Below are 16661 nucleotides of genomic sequence, written 5' to 3'. Positions count from 1 at the left end.
CATGTCTCAGATCGGAGCTCACAATTCGCGATATCTGTGTAGTCACAGTTACACTGACTGTCGGTAACGTAGACAAAAAAGTATATATATATTGTTCGGCATATCTACCGCATAACGAATCATCTCCGTCTGATAATTTCAAAAGCGTTGTATCATGTGGTAGCAGAAATGGGCTTCCGCTCATTATCGGCAGTGATGCTCATCACATCATCAGGCTCTGAACTGATGGAGTGCATAAGTAGTACAAATCTCCTTATTCTGAATGTGGGAAATTGATCAACTTTTGCGAGTTTTGGGGGAGAAGAGGTGTTAGATATAACGCTTTGCTCTGAAAGAATTTCGCCTGAGCTGTGAAATTGGCAGGTTCCAAATGAAACTGAACCGTCTCTATCCAATCATAAATTGGGGAACCCGGGGCTATTCGGACCTACTTAAGCAAATCTCCCTTTTTGGCGGATAGATGTTGAAAAAGTTACCGGTCAAAAGTCCTAATTGTTAGTTTGAAACCTCAGCTACATTTTGGTGTCATTTGCACCACTCAATGGCAGCGCTAGGCGACGATTTACAAACCCCTACGTTTTTCCATCCTTTTACAATGTAGGGATAATGCGGACCTCCCTACGGGCAATTCAGACCGTCATTTTTCTTTAATTGTTTTACTATGGAATTATTTTTACCTATGAATTCATTACAAGAGATACTATTTTTACCTATGAATTCATTACAAGAGATATTTTTACCTATGAATTCATTACAAGAGATTAGCGCCGGCTTGACGCAAATCCCTTAAAACTAAAACACACTATGTGTTTCAATCAAACGACTGATCAAACGTGATGTCCCGTTCGAGCAGAAGTTCTGTTTATGCCGATGAGACACAAGTGAAGCCGAAACTTGTCTTGGCTTAGCAGGCCTATGTGAAAGCACTATGCTATATTTCACCCTAAGGAGGAAAATTTGGTAAAAACCAAAATTTCTCACTAGGGTGAAAATTTGTTGGTAAAAACCAGTCTTTGTACAGGAGGGCACAACACGCAACATAGTATGAAATAAGGATTTGTGCCCCCCTGTACAAAGACTGGTTTTTACCAACAAATTTTCACCCTAGTGAGAAATTTTGGTTTTTACCAAATTTTCCTCCTTAGGGTGAAATATAGCATAAGAAATTGATTTACAAAAACTTAATCTGGCATGTCACAGTTGTCGATTGGCGGTCCAGGTATTTTCTTTGCTGTAGCGTGTGCAATGGTGTGCGCAGTCGCAAGCCGCTGAACGGTAGTTGACGGAATACGGGGTCCGAATAGCCCCGTACGCTCATATCGCACAAAAGTGGTGAGCGTCTCGAAAATATCTCTGTTTTCACCTAAACAAAAATTACTCCATAAAATAGGAGCCTCAAGCTTTCAAAAACACTTACCTTTTATTTTTTCACTTTTATTTGTTGCTTTAATCACGGTTTTAATAATTATAATGATTTTTGTTTTGAGAATGGCAAAACAACAAACGTTTAAACAACGTTTTATCTCCTTTCTACAAAGAACAAAGAATCAACTTCATCTCACAAAATTAATGTTTCAGAATAGCGGTTCCACGAATATATACTATGTGATATGTTAGCCAGTTTTTTGTTTTATTTTTTGTTATTTTAACAACTAACCAGCCGGATTTATATCAGGTTCTGTTTCAAAATATTCTGGTTGCAGTTGAAAATCGAAATATTGAACTTGCGCCTTTCGGTTTTTCTCGTATTTTCAGCTTGTGCAACTAAAGCGCAACTGGTGTAGATGATGCGCAAGTTGATTCTCTAACATGTACACAAGATGCGCACTAGTTGCCCACTCTGAAAATAGGGAAAAAAGCGAAAGGCGCAAGTTCAATATTTCGATTTTCAACTGCAACCAGAATATTTTTGAAATAAATAACTCCAGTTGTTATAAATAAATTATGCCCATCTGATCGAGTATCGGCAGAAGGCTGATAGCACCCAGTCGTCGCCGGTCTAAGGTCCAAATGTCATCAATAGACTTAGACTCGCGTGGAGGCATGAAACAGGAAACTTGTGAGAATTTTGTTATCCCATCGTTTGACGACCTTTCATTTAAATCGGTTCTAAAATTGCAAAAATAGAACTTTTTCACGCAAAAAAGTCGAGTGATTCCGATCAAAATGAAATAATATTATAACACAATAAAATTTTCGTAACAGATTGTGTTATAAATTTGGTCTCGTTAGTAGTTAAAATAACAGAAAATTGTAAGTATAGACTGTGGTGCATGATTTCGATATATTACCGCTTTCTGTCTCCTACAATTTCCGTAAAGCTGATCATCGCAGTATCGCAGACCTTCTTTCCACCATCGATTGGGAAAATATTCTGGACCCCGAAGATGTCGAAACCGCAGTTCAAACCTGTTCAAACGTTCTGGTGTACGCTATCGACAGGCACGTTCCAAAGAAAGTTCACCATCGACAAACCGGCCCTCCATGGCAAACGAGTACACTGCGACGGCTGAAGTCTATAACGAGAGCTGCCCTGCGGAGGTTTACCAAGTATCGCACTATATCACTCAGAGACTATTACGTCAGTTCTCAACCATGCGTACAAACGAGCCAGCCAACACTGTTTCTATCGATATCAGCAAAATATTCAGCGTAATCTCAAGTCCCATCCTAAACATTTCTGGAAATATGTGAACGAGCAGCGCAAGGAATCAGGACTGCCGTCGTTTATGACTTTCAATGGGAACACAGCTACCACATCTCGATACATATGTGCACTTTTCTCGGAAAAATTCGCGAATGTATTCACAGATGAGGCACTAACTATTGAGAAAATCGAACTCGCTGCTAGCAGAGGTCCACTTGTGGGTTACACTCTGGATTCGATCTATTTTAAGTACCGTCTTCTAGAAACAAAAATCGAACGCGTCAGTCACGTGAAGGACCTGTCTGGGAGTGATTCTGGATTCTCAACCTACGTTCAACCAACACGTCTCCTATGCAGTCGGTAAAGCGTCTCGAGCGCTAGGATGCATCTTCAGGATAGCCAGATGTTTATTGTCTCAAATCGCTGTATTGCCCTGAAGTGTGGAGCCCAAACTACAATAACGGCGTTGAGAGAATTGAAAGCGTACAGCGTCGCTTTTTACGTTTCGCGCTCCGTAGATTGCCGTGGAGAGATTCTGTCCGATTACCTAGCTATGAAAACCGGTGTCAGCTGATTCAACTTGAACCCCCTTATGTTCGAAGGAATAGAACAAATCCATATAAACGTCGCACCACGAACATTACGCAACAACATCATGCTTCGATTACTGTTCAGACGCACTCATTATAGTATGCATGGAGCCATCACTGCACAGTGGTTTAAAACGCGAAAAACGTGATCGTTTTGAATAACTCCGAAATAGTTTGTTATAACGATATACTACTTTTAGATGAATTTATGATAATGAGATGCCCCATCTTTTTAAATCAAAAGTTTGATGATTAATCCTCCTATAAGTAAGATTAAAAATTTATTTATCGTATAATTAGAGATAGCGAGTTGATGTATTCGGCAAAGTTGTAGTAAATTCTTTTACAAGAAACTTTACTGAAGGTGGTAATAGTCTATCTTTAATAATCTTTGAGCATTATTAGAGAAAATATCGAAAATATCATTTTTTTCATCATAAATTCTTTCTAAGATTTTTTAGAAGTTCAAAATGTTCTACAAAACTGTCAGAATTAATGGAATACAAAATTTCGGTGAAGGAAGCAACTTGATATGTTGAGCAGTTTCTGAGATATTTACGATTTTTGATCCAAAAATGGCCTACTTTGCTTTCAAATAACTCATGAACGGGCCAAAACGGGCAGACCACTCACTCACCACTCAGCTAAATGATATTTAAATCCTGCTAACAGAGCCATGGATACAACCGAATACAAGTGATTCTTACAGAACCTTGTAGCATCTTTATTGTACTTTCAAATGCATACTGAGTGGTCTGCCCGTTTTTGCCCGTTCATGAGTTATTTGAGAGGAAAGGAGGCCCTTTTTCGAACAACAATCGTAAATTTCTCAGAAACTATTCAACATATTAAGTTGCTCCCTTTACCGAAATTTTGTATTCCATTAATTGAAACAGTGCTGTAGAACATTTTGAACTTCCAAAAAATCTTGGAAAGAAGTTATAATGAAAAAAAAGATTTTTTCTGTATTTTCTCCAATAATGCTCTATATCTCAAAGATTATTAAAGATAGACTATTACCACCTTCAGTAAAGTTTCTTGTAGAAGAATTTACTACAACTTTGCAGAATACACCAACTCGCTATCTCTAATTATATGAGAAATAAATTTTGAATCTCACTTATAGGAGGATTAATCATCAAACTTTTGATTTAAAAAGATAGGGAATATCATTATCATAAATTCATCCGAAGGAAGTATATCGCTATAATAAACCATTTCGGAGTTATTCAAAACGATCACGTTTTTCGCGTTTTAAACCACTGTGCACTGGTCTACAAAGGATTTTCAACCAGGTTGCTTCAGTTTTCGATTTCAACGTGTCTAGACAAACTCTGCGTCAGCGATTTTCTAGACTTTTTAATCAATCTTTTAACCACATTTGACTTTTTTACCGCTTTTGTGAATTATTGTATTATCATTATTTTTGTATATGACTTGAATGTTAGTAATAAGTTTATTATTAAGACCAACATCATTGGGGCTTTAGTATACCTGTTGGTGTATAAGACTAATAAATAAATAAGATCGATGAGCTTGTAATGTTCGAATTTGTTTTATTTGTTGAAGGTCGTCAAACAGTAAGATCTCAAGTACACCCAGGTTTTTACGCGGTTTTTGCGCGGTTTTTTACGAGGTTTTTTTACGCGGATTTTCCAATTAACGCGGTTTTTTACACGGATTTTCCAATTAACACGGTTTTTGCAAAAATATTCTTAGTCCTTTTGAATGCAAAAGACTTAGACTTTTTTTCTGAAAAAAATTTCTAAGTCCTTTTAAATGCAAAGAACTTAGAAGAATTTTGCCAGTTTTATTTTGCGCGGATTTCGCAATTAACACGGTTTTTGCAAAAAAAAAATTCTAAGTCCTTTTGAATGCAAAAGACTTAGAAGATTTTCGGAAAGATGGAAGAGACGGGGCTGGAAGATTCCTAATCGCCCGCACCCCAACAATATGGGTATTTTCGGAATGCTCTTGAAGAGTAGGTGCCAGTAATTGATTTTTGACGCCATTTTGAAATAAAAAATGGCGACTTCCGATTTAGCAAAATTCGCTATAACCCAATTTATATGGGTATTTTCGGAATAGTATTGACAAGTAGGTGCTAGAAATTTATGTTTGATGCCATTTTGAAATCCAAGATGGCGGCATCCGGTTTAGCGGAAATTTCTTACAACCCATGCAATATGGGTATTTTCGGAATGGTCTTGACGAGTAGCAGACAAAGATCAATGTTTGACGCCATTTTGAATTCCAAGATGGTGACTTCCAGGTTAGCCACATTCACTATAACCCAGTCAATATGAGTGTTTTTGGAATGATCTTAACGAGTAGGTTCCAAAAATTGATTTTTGACGCCATTTTTAAATCTAAGATGGCGATTTCCGATTTCGCGAAATTCGCTATAACTCAAACAATATTGGTATTTTTGAAAGTTGAAGTTGTAGTACAAATAGTTTTAATTAATCAGTTGAATTTGCTTAAATTTAAGCAATATGTTTAATTTGAATAAATTCAAACCCCCAACTCACACCATATACGTCTCTTTCTTCTCTCTCTTTCATTCTCACCGCATTTTCCTGGGTGAACACATAAAAATATTTTGCATTTTGCTGGTTTATGATTAGATCTTATATTTGAGGGTGATTTAGATGATTGCCCGAATTTTTCATGCGGGAATTTCGGTAAACCGGAAGTCGCCATCTAGAATTTTAAAATGGCGGCAAATATCGACGTTTGTCTGCTAGTCGTCAAAACCATTCCGAAAATACTCATGTTGATTGAGTTGTAGAGAATCTCGCTACACCGGAAGCCGTCATTTGGGATTTGAAAATGGCGCCAAAAATCAATTTTCATGGAAAACCTTGCGGGGAAGGTGCATATTTATTTATTTCTGGCACCTACTATTCAATACCATTCCGAAAATACCCATATTGTTGGGGTGTGGACCATAAGGAGTCTTCCAGACCCGTCTCTTCCATCTTTCCGAAAATCTTCTTTGCATTCAAAAGGACTTAGAATATTTTTTTGCAAAAACCGTGTTAATTGCGAAATCCGCGCAAAAAAAAACTTCCAAAAATATTCTGTCTTTTGCTGAGAGTTTTTTTTTGCGCGGATTTCCCAATTAACGTAAAAAACCCTGCGTGTAACAATTAAAGTTTTCTAGCACGCTACAAGTACAATCTAAGTTTTATGAAAGACTATAGAATTACAACAAATCCTCATTTGTTACTAGGGATAACATAGTCTTAGCATGCCTCCACGCGTGTCTACGTCTATTGATGATAATTATGTGGTCGTTAGGGAGCGGCGACTGGCTGCTATCAACCTTTTGCTGGTAGTAGCAGAATGAGACGGTGCGAAAGAATCTAGGCGTGAAATTCGGAGATCCGTCCCAATACGAAATCTTATTAGTGTCAATGATGAGAAATGGGGAGAAGAAAACGGATTAGGCATCTTGTTTTTTGGTTTGAGGTTCTTTGTGCAACAACTTTTGTATAGCCGTTTTAAATTCAAGCTTTTGATTCCGCTTCCTCATCAGCGAACTTCTGTGGCTATTGCCCGAAACATCACTCAGAGCTAGCTACTTGTTTTTCACGCAGGTGGTGTGACGTTTTGGGTTTAGTTATTCACAGAATGGAATTAAAAAAAGAAGACATCTGGCTTTAGAGTATTAAGTCGATTTAATTGATTTGGGACAACACATTTACTAAATTTTCCTACAAGTCTGGCTTTTATAAAATAAATACAAGTGTGTTGCTAGTACATTTACTAAACTGCAATCATTCGTGTTAGCCATTTATACCCTCAAAGAAAAAAAAAACATGTAAAGGGTAAAGTGCCTAATTTGGCCCTGTTAGGAAGGTTCCCGTACTATGTCAATAACTACACGGCGTACACCCCATGGATGGCATCAGGGTCTTTGCTAGGTTCCAAAAAAAACAAATATAATAACTAAAATAGCCCGAGAATATTGAAATATTTCCGTTTGAGTGCGACGAAACTTTCATCGATTGTCCCCATTATCCCACTACCATTTGAGACAATGCGATAAACAAAGATGGCAGATGCTGTTCTAACCAACGCAACGTCATCAAATGGGTAGTGTGATAAAAGGAACATGGCGAAAATAGGCTTATTGCCCTGTCACTTTAGCAAGCATCAGTTTATACTCGGACTCGATCCAAGCATAACAACATAGCTAAACTTTAGCGGAAAGCTTACATGGCGCAAAAAGTCGACATAAAGCTCTTTACGGCGAAGCTTGAAGCTGATGTGCTCTTTATCATTTACTTATCCAAAAAGTAACATTTCATTGATCGTTTACCGTCGTGGCAGGCTTCTTTGGGCAGATAATTTCAGTAACATTATTGATTCGTTTTAATTATCCCTTTTTCCTTTTTGACATTGTACTACACCGGTGTTGTGAGCGCTAAATTTATTCAAACATAAGTGTAATCAGTCAATCTTTTTAACACTATACTGGTGTAGTATCAAGTAAGAACTGAAAATGACTTTAGGTTTATCATCAAGATCAAACATATTCCAATCAATAACTACGAGGTTGAAAAACAGCATGTCGTTGACTAACTATGATCAGTTGAAACTGTTTGTTAGCGCAGCCTCTGCCATATTTGTGCACCGTTTTGGCTCAAATGGTAGGGATAAAATTGGGTCGGGTGCCGTCGCACAATGAGACGGAATTAAAAACGGTCAAAATAAAACAATAATTAAATGAATTAACAAAAAAAATAAATAAATTAATAAATGAATCAAGATAACTACACTTAGCCATTATTTTATTAGTCTGCAATTTACATAATTCTAAGTGATTTTTTTTAGTTGTGCTACTGATGTTGTAGAGCTGGGAAGGGCTCCCTATCAGAATCACTTTTTACAATTGCAGACGTGACGGGAAATGTCAGCCACTAAAACACTACTTTTAGGTCAACTGATTCTGATTGTGGTGTACGAGTATACGGTTCATATTTACGGACGCAAGGACGACACCATCGCGTGGAACTAAGCAGTTATTCGTTCACGCTTGAGACCGCGTTAATCAGATTCTAAGTACTATAGCGTTCACTAAATCATCGGGGCGTTTTTATGTTTGTGAAAACTTGGTGATCGCGATTGCATGTTCGCCTATGTGTATCATCGTGAAGGGCCCTAGCGTTTGCATGTTAACGTGTTCAATCGCGTGGGCGTTTGTATGCCGCGTAGGCTAACGTGTATGTAGCTACGCGTGCTAGAGTTTTATAACCGTGTGACCATTCGTATATTCACGTGTGTTCTTGAATGATCGCGCGGACCGTGTATCTGGTATTTAATTTTCGGTGTATGGTTCAGATGATTGAATATAATGAGTTTATCCACATCACTAGAGTTCCCGGTAATGTCGCCATGTCTAAAGGGAACACTTGAAAGCAATTTTTCACCCGCTTTAAAAGTCATTTTGAATAATTTTTCGTTGGGACTGGGGTTGCATATGCCATCATGCCCCGACAGATATATGCGCAAGTATACGAGGGATAGACCACTAATGAGAAATTGTTTCATGGTTGGGAAAGTGTATAAAAGGGTGAGGTAGTGTTGTAAAAAATTGGTAGATCGATATTTTTGAAGGAATTTCCTCATAGTGTTTTGTCTGTTAGTCTGTGCTAAAACGTTCACCTAACCATCGCACAGTGGCACGACGAGTGACAAAACCCTAAAAATCAATGTCTTGTAATTCTTTTGTAAATATTTATTTTATTTTTCTCTTAGTTTGAATAAAGGTATCTCAAAATTTTACTATGATCGGATGAAAAATGAATTTTTAACATGTCGTTGAAGCAAGTGATGTCGAGGATTTCTGTTCAATTCAATTCATTAGAATTTTTAGCACCTTAGAGTTTCAAATGGCGATATCTCAAGAACTACACAGCCGATTGAAACAATTTTAAGTTCATTCAAAAGAAGAATGAATATGATAAACTACAGATGGGAGATTTTTGTGCAAAACTGATGTACGTTTGTTCTGCATCAAAAAAATCCAATTAAAAAGTTTCATATCGTATCAGTAATTTATCTGAATACGTCTTCCAATTTTTGAGATGGTCTCCCATGGGTCACTTATCATGAATCTGACTCAAAATTTAGTGTAGTTTCAAGATATATAGGCCTCATGTTGCGCATTTTTGCACCGAAGTTGATATATCTATGTTTTTGAAAATACCCATATGGAGACACCCTGTAGCTCATAAATCTCCTTACAAGTTAATTGCCTAAACAACATCATATTACTGAAAAATTAGTGATTTTTACTAGTTTTGTCAACCATTTCTGCTATCCGGTGAGATTGGCTGCTATGATTAATGTTTATATTAACCCTTTAACGACCAACGCATTAAAATGGATTTATATGAAAGTAGTCGAAAAAATGAAATATGGAATATCAAAACTGAAATGGATTCAGCGACTCAAAATTAGCTAAAACCCCAAGTTTTAGCCACATAGACCAATTTTTATAATTTTGTCACAACTTTGTATGAACAGGTGCCACTGTGCATCGGCGTATTATTGTGTTTGCGAGATGGCGGAGATCGATCTGCGTGGATGATCTCGAAGATCTCAAGCATTTTGAATGTTAACTTGTCTAATTGCATATTCGCCTGTGTTTTTGGATGATCGCACGGACTGTGAATCTGATGGTTACTTTGGGTGTGAGGGTCAGATACTAGAAGAGAGTGAGTTCCCTAACATCGCCAGAGTTGCCCGTCATGTTGCCCTGAAACTTGTTGACTAGTGTGAATGAGCGATTTTATGTTAAATGGTCATACTGAAAATATGAACCTAGGCTACTAGCACCGACGCTAGGGGCTCTCGGATTTGATACATTTGTGACTGCATGGGAAGGGGAATGCGCGTTTGTATAATCGTACTTAAGATCGCGTTTATACATTCGTGGGTGTTAAAAAGTTTACCTAATCACAGAGGTGTTTTTATGTTTGCGATATCACGGAGGTTTATTTGCATGGATGATTGCAAGTTCGCGTTTGTGACAAATATTGTATTATCGCGCAGGACTTAAGCGATTGCATGTTATCCGCGATTTTGAGTGTATGGTTCAAGTCTAGAAAGGAGGGACTTTCCTCATATCAGTATCTGGCCATGGCACCCAGATATTTCTAGTGAATATGAGTTTGTTTTTTGCCTTTCTCATATAGAAAGGTTATGCAATCACTCTAAAAATCGTCAACCTAATTATTTTGACTTATATAGGCTTAAGTAGGAGTATGCAGTGAGGGGTTGCTACTTTAAAATTAAAACTAGTTTAAAATTTCTTAACAAGTTGAAAATTGTCGACAGGGTCCGCACCCCCCGGAAATTCCTCCTTGATCCGCCGCTGGTTTCAAGAGATGTTCCAGCGTCGACACATAGTAGCTCAAGATCGTGGCTGTCGATCCATTGTATATATGTGCAAATCGCACTGAATATATAATATACATTTCCAACATTATATTAAACATAACCAGCCATGGAATCGTAGTTTGGACAAATGAGAAAGGCACTTGCACCACTAGGTGGATTAAAACAGGTTTATTTTTAAGAAAAGACGTGACCGATACATAATAACGTGAGAACGGGTGATGGCATAATAAAACTTGAGACCGCGTTTATCAGTTCATATTCATGTATGCGGTATTTATGGGGTATATTTCCGGCGTAGGTGTGTTCGGATTGCTATTATCACAAAGGCACAAGCGGATGCTAGCCTGTGCAAAACTTCGCGTGTTTAGTTTATATAACCGTGTTAGAGTTTGCATGTTCGCGTGGGTCTTTCAATGTTCGCATGATGCTTAATTTTGAGTGTACGATTCAGATGAAGAGAGAAACTAAGCCTCCCGTTCTCACTGGAGGCCTCAGTTACGGCGCCCTGAAACTTGTTGTCTAGTGTACACAAGTTGAGTGGTAGCTCCCGGACGAGTACGATTTAGGGTTTCGTGAGAGCGGGCGTTTGTAATTTGGAGCTTGAGACCGCGTTTATAAATTCGTAATTTGACTTGATCATCGGGGGGATTGCATGATTGCGAGATCATGGGCGTAGGTATGCGTAAATGGTGACGTTTGAGAGCAGATTTGTATTATTGCGAAAGCCTCGAGCGTTTGTATGTAATTGTGCACGTTCTTTTTATCACGTGGGCGTTTGTATGTCGCGTATGCTATCATGTTCGTATTTTGACGTGTACTTATGTGTACTGATTAGCTTATAACCGTGTGATCATTTGCATATCACCGATAAATAAAACGCAAAGGAAGAAATAACACATTTATTAGCCATTCATTTAGTAAAGGTTAGATGGATTTACGAATCGTATACTAGAATATATTAGAGAAATACGTTAGGTATTACGAAAATCATGCCTAGAATGGTTTGAATAATTGAAATGAAAGGTGAGAATTACAAAAACATACAGTACATGAAAAAGAGCATTAGTATTCCGACCATCACATAAATGGTTGCAACCAGGGATGCCAAAGGTACTGGTAAACTACATTTTTTCGGTATATTTACATTTGCACAAGCCGTACAGCCCGCTACAGCGACGCATCACTACAGCTCATGCCAGAACGGTAGCCATACCGAGTACATTTTCCTGTAGAGCAGTAGAATACATTTTTGTTTTGCTGCTGTACTCCGACTGCTCGGTGAGAGTGTGGCGTAGTTAAGTTTGTTCTCTCGCTCTGTACATTTTTCTCTGCATAGCCAAAGGGAGAGGCCCACACACGAAAGCGATGATGCCGGTCGTGGCGTAAACGAACCGCATTTATTGTAATCATTTTTGATTGAAAATATTAAATAGATTAAAAATATTAAAAAGTGTAAAATAAGGAAAGAGAAGCTGTACCGCCCGCGTCTGGTGGCTGTACTGGGGGCAGTATTTCTTTGTCATGTTACTGCTTTGCTTACAGACTGCCGTACAGCGCTGGGCGTCCTGCAATAGCGAACGACAGCAGCAGCAAAAGAGAAATGAGAATGTAGGCAGAAAAAATACAGCCGCAGAAAAGGTAGGCATTTTGCATCCTTGGCTGCAACTATAACTGACCGTCCCAATTACAAGTATATTCACTCGCCTGCTTGTCAAAATGTTTGATTCACCGCTTGGACAAAAAGAATCCATAAAATTGGAAACGTGTTTCCTAGCATGCGTGGAGATTGCCGAAGAAATTAGTAAAACATACAAATTATTTAAGATGTTGCTCAAGGAAGCCTCCAAGAAACACTCGTAAGTGTTTTATTGTTCAGTGATATTGATTCAATACACTAAAATGTAGAGGACGGTGGGGAGTTGTGAACCATGGAGAATTGTGAACACCGTCAATTCCCGCTAAGCTATACATAATAAAAATGTGGTAACTACTGTTAAATGTTTCTGCCGTCATGACGTCACTTTCTTATTACCAAATGTTGCATTAACTTATGTTCTTCGTGTTCAGATAACTAGCGACTAAATATACCAAACAAAAAGTTTTTTTTACTCAATTGTATTTGTGGTATGGGGAGTCCCTTTATGTAGCTGATTTGCAAGTAAATTAGTGCATAACATTCCTTGGGCAATTGGCTTTCATCGACAAACAAATTGGATCAACCTTTAGTGTGTCGATGGAGATACGTATTTTTCGAAGATACGTAAAGTGGGGAGTTGTGAACTATACATTTCACTGGGTTGTAGCTTTTTTTAAAGAAAAGGACAGTATCATAATTCGAAAATCAGGGATTAATCATAAGATTATGATATAAAAATGTTCAATTTTATGCGAAGAACAGGATTCTGCCACAATTTTAATTTCCTCGTGCCACAACCGCGAATTCAGGTGACTTGGTGCGAATCATGTTGTCACCGACTCATTGCGAATCAGATCACTTTTCCATTTCATCTTTAGTTTAGAAATATCTTAAAATTTATCTTCTATAACCCTAATAAAAATAAAACCCAAAAATATTCCATCTCTTCTATTTTTTGCGATGGTTCACAACTTCCCACCAAGCTAAAAAATGCCGATTTCTAGCATTTCACGCATTCTGTCATATCTCAAACAAGATAAGGATTATTTTGAATTGCTTCAGCCTGTGGATGTATTAAGCTGTTCTTAACAAATGCCAGGTCTAACATCGACTAATCGTCCCCTACTAAATAAGCACAAATTGTATTCACACGCTTTTCCACTAGAACACTTTTCCGTTGAATAAGGGCACGTACCCTGTCGTGTTCTCTTGGAGATGCCAGTGATACTAGGAAATCATAGGCTTCCGATTTTATGGTGACGCCGTATTAATCGAAATAGATAATATAAAAGAGGCTCGCATTTGCGAAATTTACGTTTCCTGTCAACTGCATAGACCGACCAGCCATGATAAACCAAAAGATCAACGGATAGATTAAAATTACATGGTACCACCAACGACGAATCAACCACACGTACCTCAGCTACGTTAAAACACATCGAAAAACCACACGTTTGTTCCCAATTTATGAGCCACCTGTAGATTGGTGGCATACATAAATATTTCAGTGCTATTTTTAAAATCCATCATCTAACCGAAAACAGTTATTCAAACGTCGTAGGTACGGTACCTAGTGGCGGTGAATTTCTTTGTGTACACTAAAATTACTTAATTCTTCCCTCATTGCAGTTCGATCACGACTGCGAACGGACTGCACTCGGCTCGCATAAAATGCAACTTGATCTTTATCTTGTGGCGCACCGCAAAACTTGTTACCATGGTAGAGCCAGGTCCCTACTGTGCTCTCCCGCAGACGCAAACGCGTGATCGCCTATGCCAGTGACTCGTGAAAAGAGAGCGAGAAACTAACTTGAGCTCTACTGCTCGGCAGTTGGTGGTGGCCGCATGTAGCATTATGTGCTGGCGGTATGTTGCGGTATGTTTTGACTTTAATTGGTAAAATGTTTAATTACGATTTTACATTACAGCTATGCCTGAAATAAAGCTTCTCCATTTCATTGGTAGTTTGGCATTAAGTGTCAATGGAATTCGGAAATGTTTCTGATTCAAAATTATACGGCAATCAAATTATTCATTTAATGAATACTTTAATCAACGGATTATTTTGAACGGTTGAATAAGGAAGAAACGTGGACAACCGTACACAACCATTTCAATTTGATGGGGGTTTGATAAATCGTTGGGAGTGACTTTGCTAAGAAGGTTAATGTCACTCCTTTGGTCCTGAGTTCTGGGATGGGGCAGAGGTTATTATCTCTGTCCTGGCTGATGAGCCAAGGTTATAGCGCCATTACTCGCTCTCTGAAATAATGATAGAGAAAATTGGTCAAAACGGTTAGTTATTGCTAAACATAAAGACAAAAGGCAAAAACGCCTAAACAGTTTTGAGAGCCGAAAAAAAATAAAGTCCAACGAAAAAACTTTCACAAAAACAGCACAAAAAGATCGTGCTAATATAATATATAAATTATATTTATCAGAATGTCCATGTCTACTTTCTGTCAAAACCCACGTAGGGGTGCCGACAACCGACCATTTCCCCCTATAATGTTTAATAAAAGCAAGATTAAACGCCAGTCCGACCTTAAGAACCCTAAAAGATTTCATAATCATCATAATAACGTATACTGGTGTTAATATCCCATAAATACACTAAAAATATAATTAGAACGGGCTCACCGATATGTTTGTCCAGTCCTTCTGAAGCTTTTTACATGAATAATAGGCTTGATGCTTTGCCCAACAATTCGTGACAGCTCCTTCATATGGTTATGTTCTCGTGACGTCGGCACGCAGCTACACTGCTTTGTAGAAACACTCACACCGAGAATATGTGCCATCTGACCGTGCAATGCGCTGTTTCTTCAGAAGTACGAATAATCGCAACAAATTTCGCCTTCACAGTCCTTACGTATTTCTTTCCTCTTTTCACGACCAAGCAATGGCCGACCGCTATGCCGGTCATCTGTAGTTCAGCATCACACTGTTTTCCGTCGATCCCTTTCCTGGTAATCTACACACCAAACTATTAATCCTGGAGATTTCCAGCGTCGACTCCATCAAGATTGAAAAGGCTCGATCGGACCAAAAGGATACCAATGCGATGGTCAACATCGCTCAAGGATTAATATTAAATAAAAATACTTGAATATCCTGGGACTGATGGTAGAAATCAAAATAACCGAACAACTGAAAAAAAACGGGAAAGGGGGGTACCGGGTCATTTTGGCCCCAAAATCCCCTATTTTGAATATTTTTCTGCTCCGTGATGCAAACCATACATATTTTACAGTTTTTCTAATGTGAAAAAATCTCAGAAATCTAACGGAACCTCTTTAACCTTTGTACGAATACGAGAAGTTGGGGTTATAGGGCCTTTTGTCATTTATATTAAATTTTATCATTTTCTCGTTCATATATTTCTATTAGGGACCACCCTTAAAAGACGTAGCATTATATGGGGTAGGGGGGAGTTTTGTATTTTGTGATGATGTGTGACGACAGGGGGTAGGGGATCATGTCATGCTGCGTAGCTTTTTTAAATGGAAATAACTAACATCGTTTTACATTTTCTATAAAAGAAATGTATAGAATTCGCTCAAACTTTTAAGATTTTCGTTCGTGTTTCTCAGCAATGGCTGAACCGATCTTATCCAAACCAATTTTAAATGAAAGAACTAAAAAACAGTATGAACGCTATTAATTTATTTTTGATTCTGATGTTTAGTTTCCAAGATATGAATGTTTGAATGCGTAAAAATGGCGCTTTTTGCAGTTTTTTAAAATTATCTGCAAAAATTGACAATATAGATTACCAATTTATATGTTTTTAGATAGCGTTAACGAACACCTTTCAAACAAGCTATAGATTGTTGAAATCGGACTATTATCAAAAGAGATATTTAACATTAAATGCGGACGAAAGATTTTTATCATTTCCCATTGCCAGAAATATGACCAAAAACATGTAATCTATTATTAACGCCAAAACGGCTTATTTTAGGTCAATAGTATCTTCGGAGAATTTAATGGACGTAATATGCTCTTTCTTTTGGTATTGTGCTTTTGCTGATTAATCCCCCTATGAGCGAGATATTTTCACAAATTTTCTTGGAAGTGATTATATCGAAATGATGTCTTCAGCAAATTTGTAGCTCTTACTTTTGCGAATAACTTTACTAAAGATTTTAAATATATATTTTGAATACTTTAAAAGTTATGGCTTGTTGTTTGTGGATTACTCTTTGTCGCCTATTTATGGTTCAATATAGTAATAATCCATTGAAATAAGCTAAACATTATTTCGATAAAACGAATTTTGTATTTCATTTTACAATCTACAATCGCTAGAACTAATCACCGAACACTTCCAAGTTGTCTGGAAGGAACTTGATAACTTATCAGTACAAAAATG

The sequence above is a fragment of the Topomyia yanbarensis genome, chromosome 3 (genome assembly GCF_030247195.1).
Source record: "Topomyia yanbarensis strain Yona2022 chromosome 3, ASM3024719v1, whole genome shotgun sequence".
In the NCBI taxonomy this organism is placed as follows: Eukaryota; Metazoa; Arthropoda; class Insecta; order Diptera; family Culicidae; genus Topomyia; species Topomyia yanbarensis.
This window is presented reverse-complemented; position numbering follows the sequence as displayed.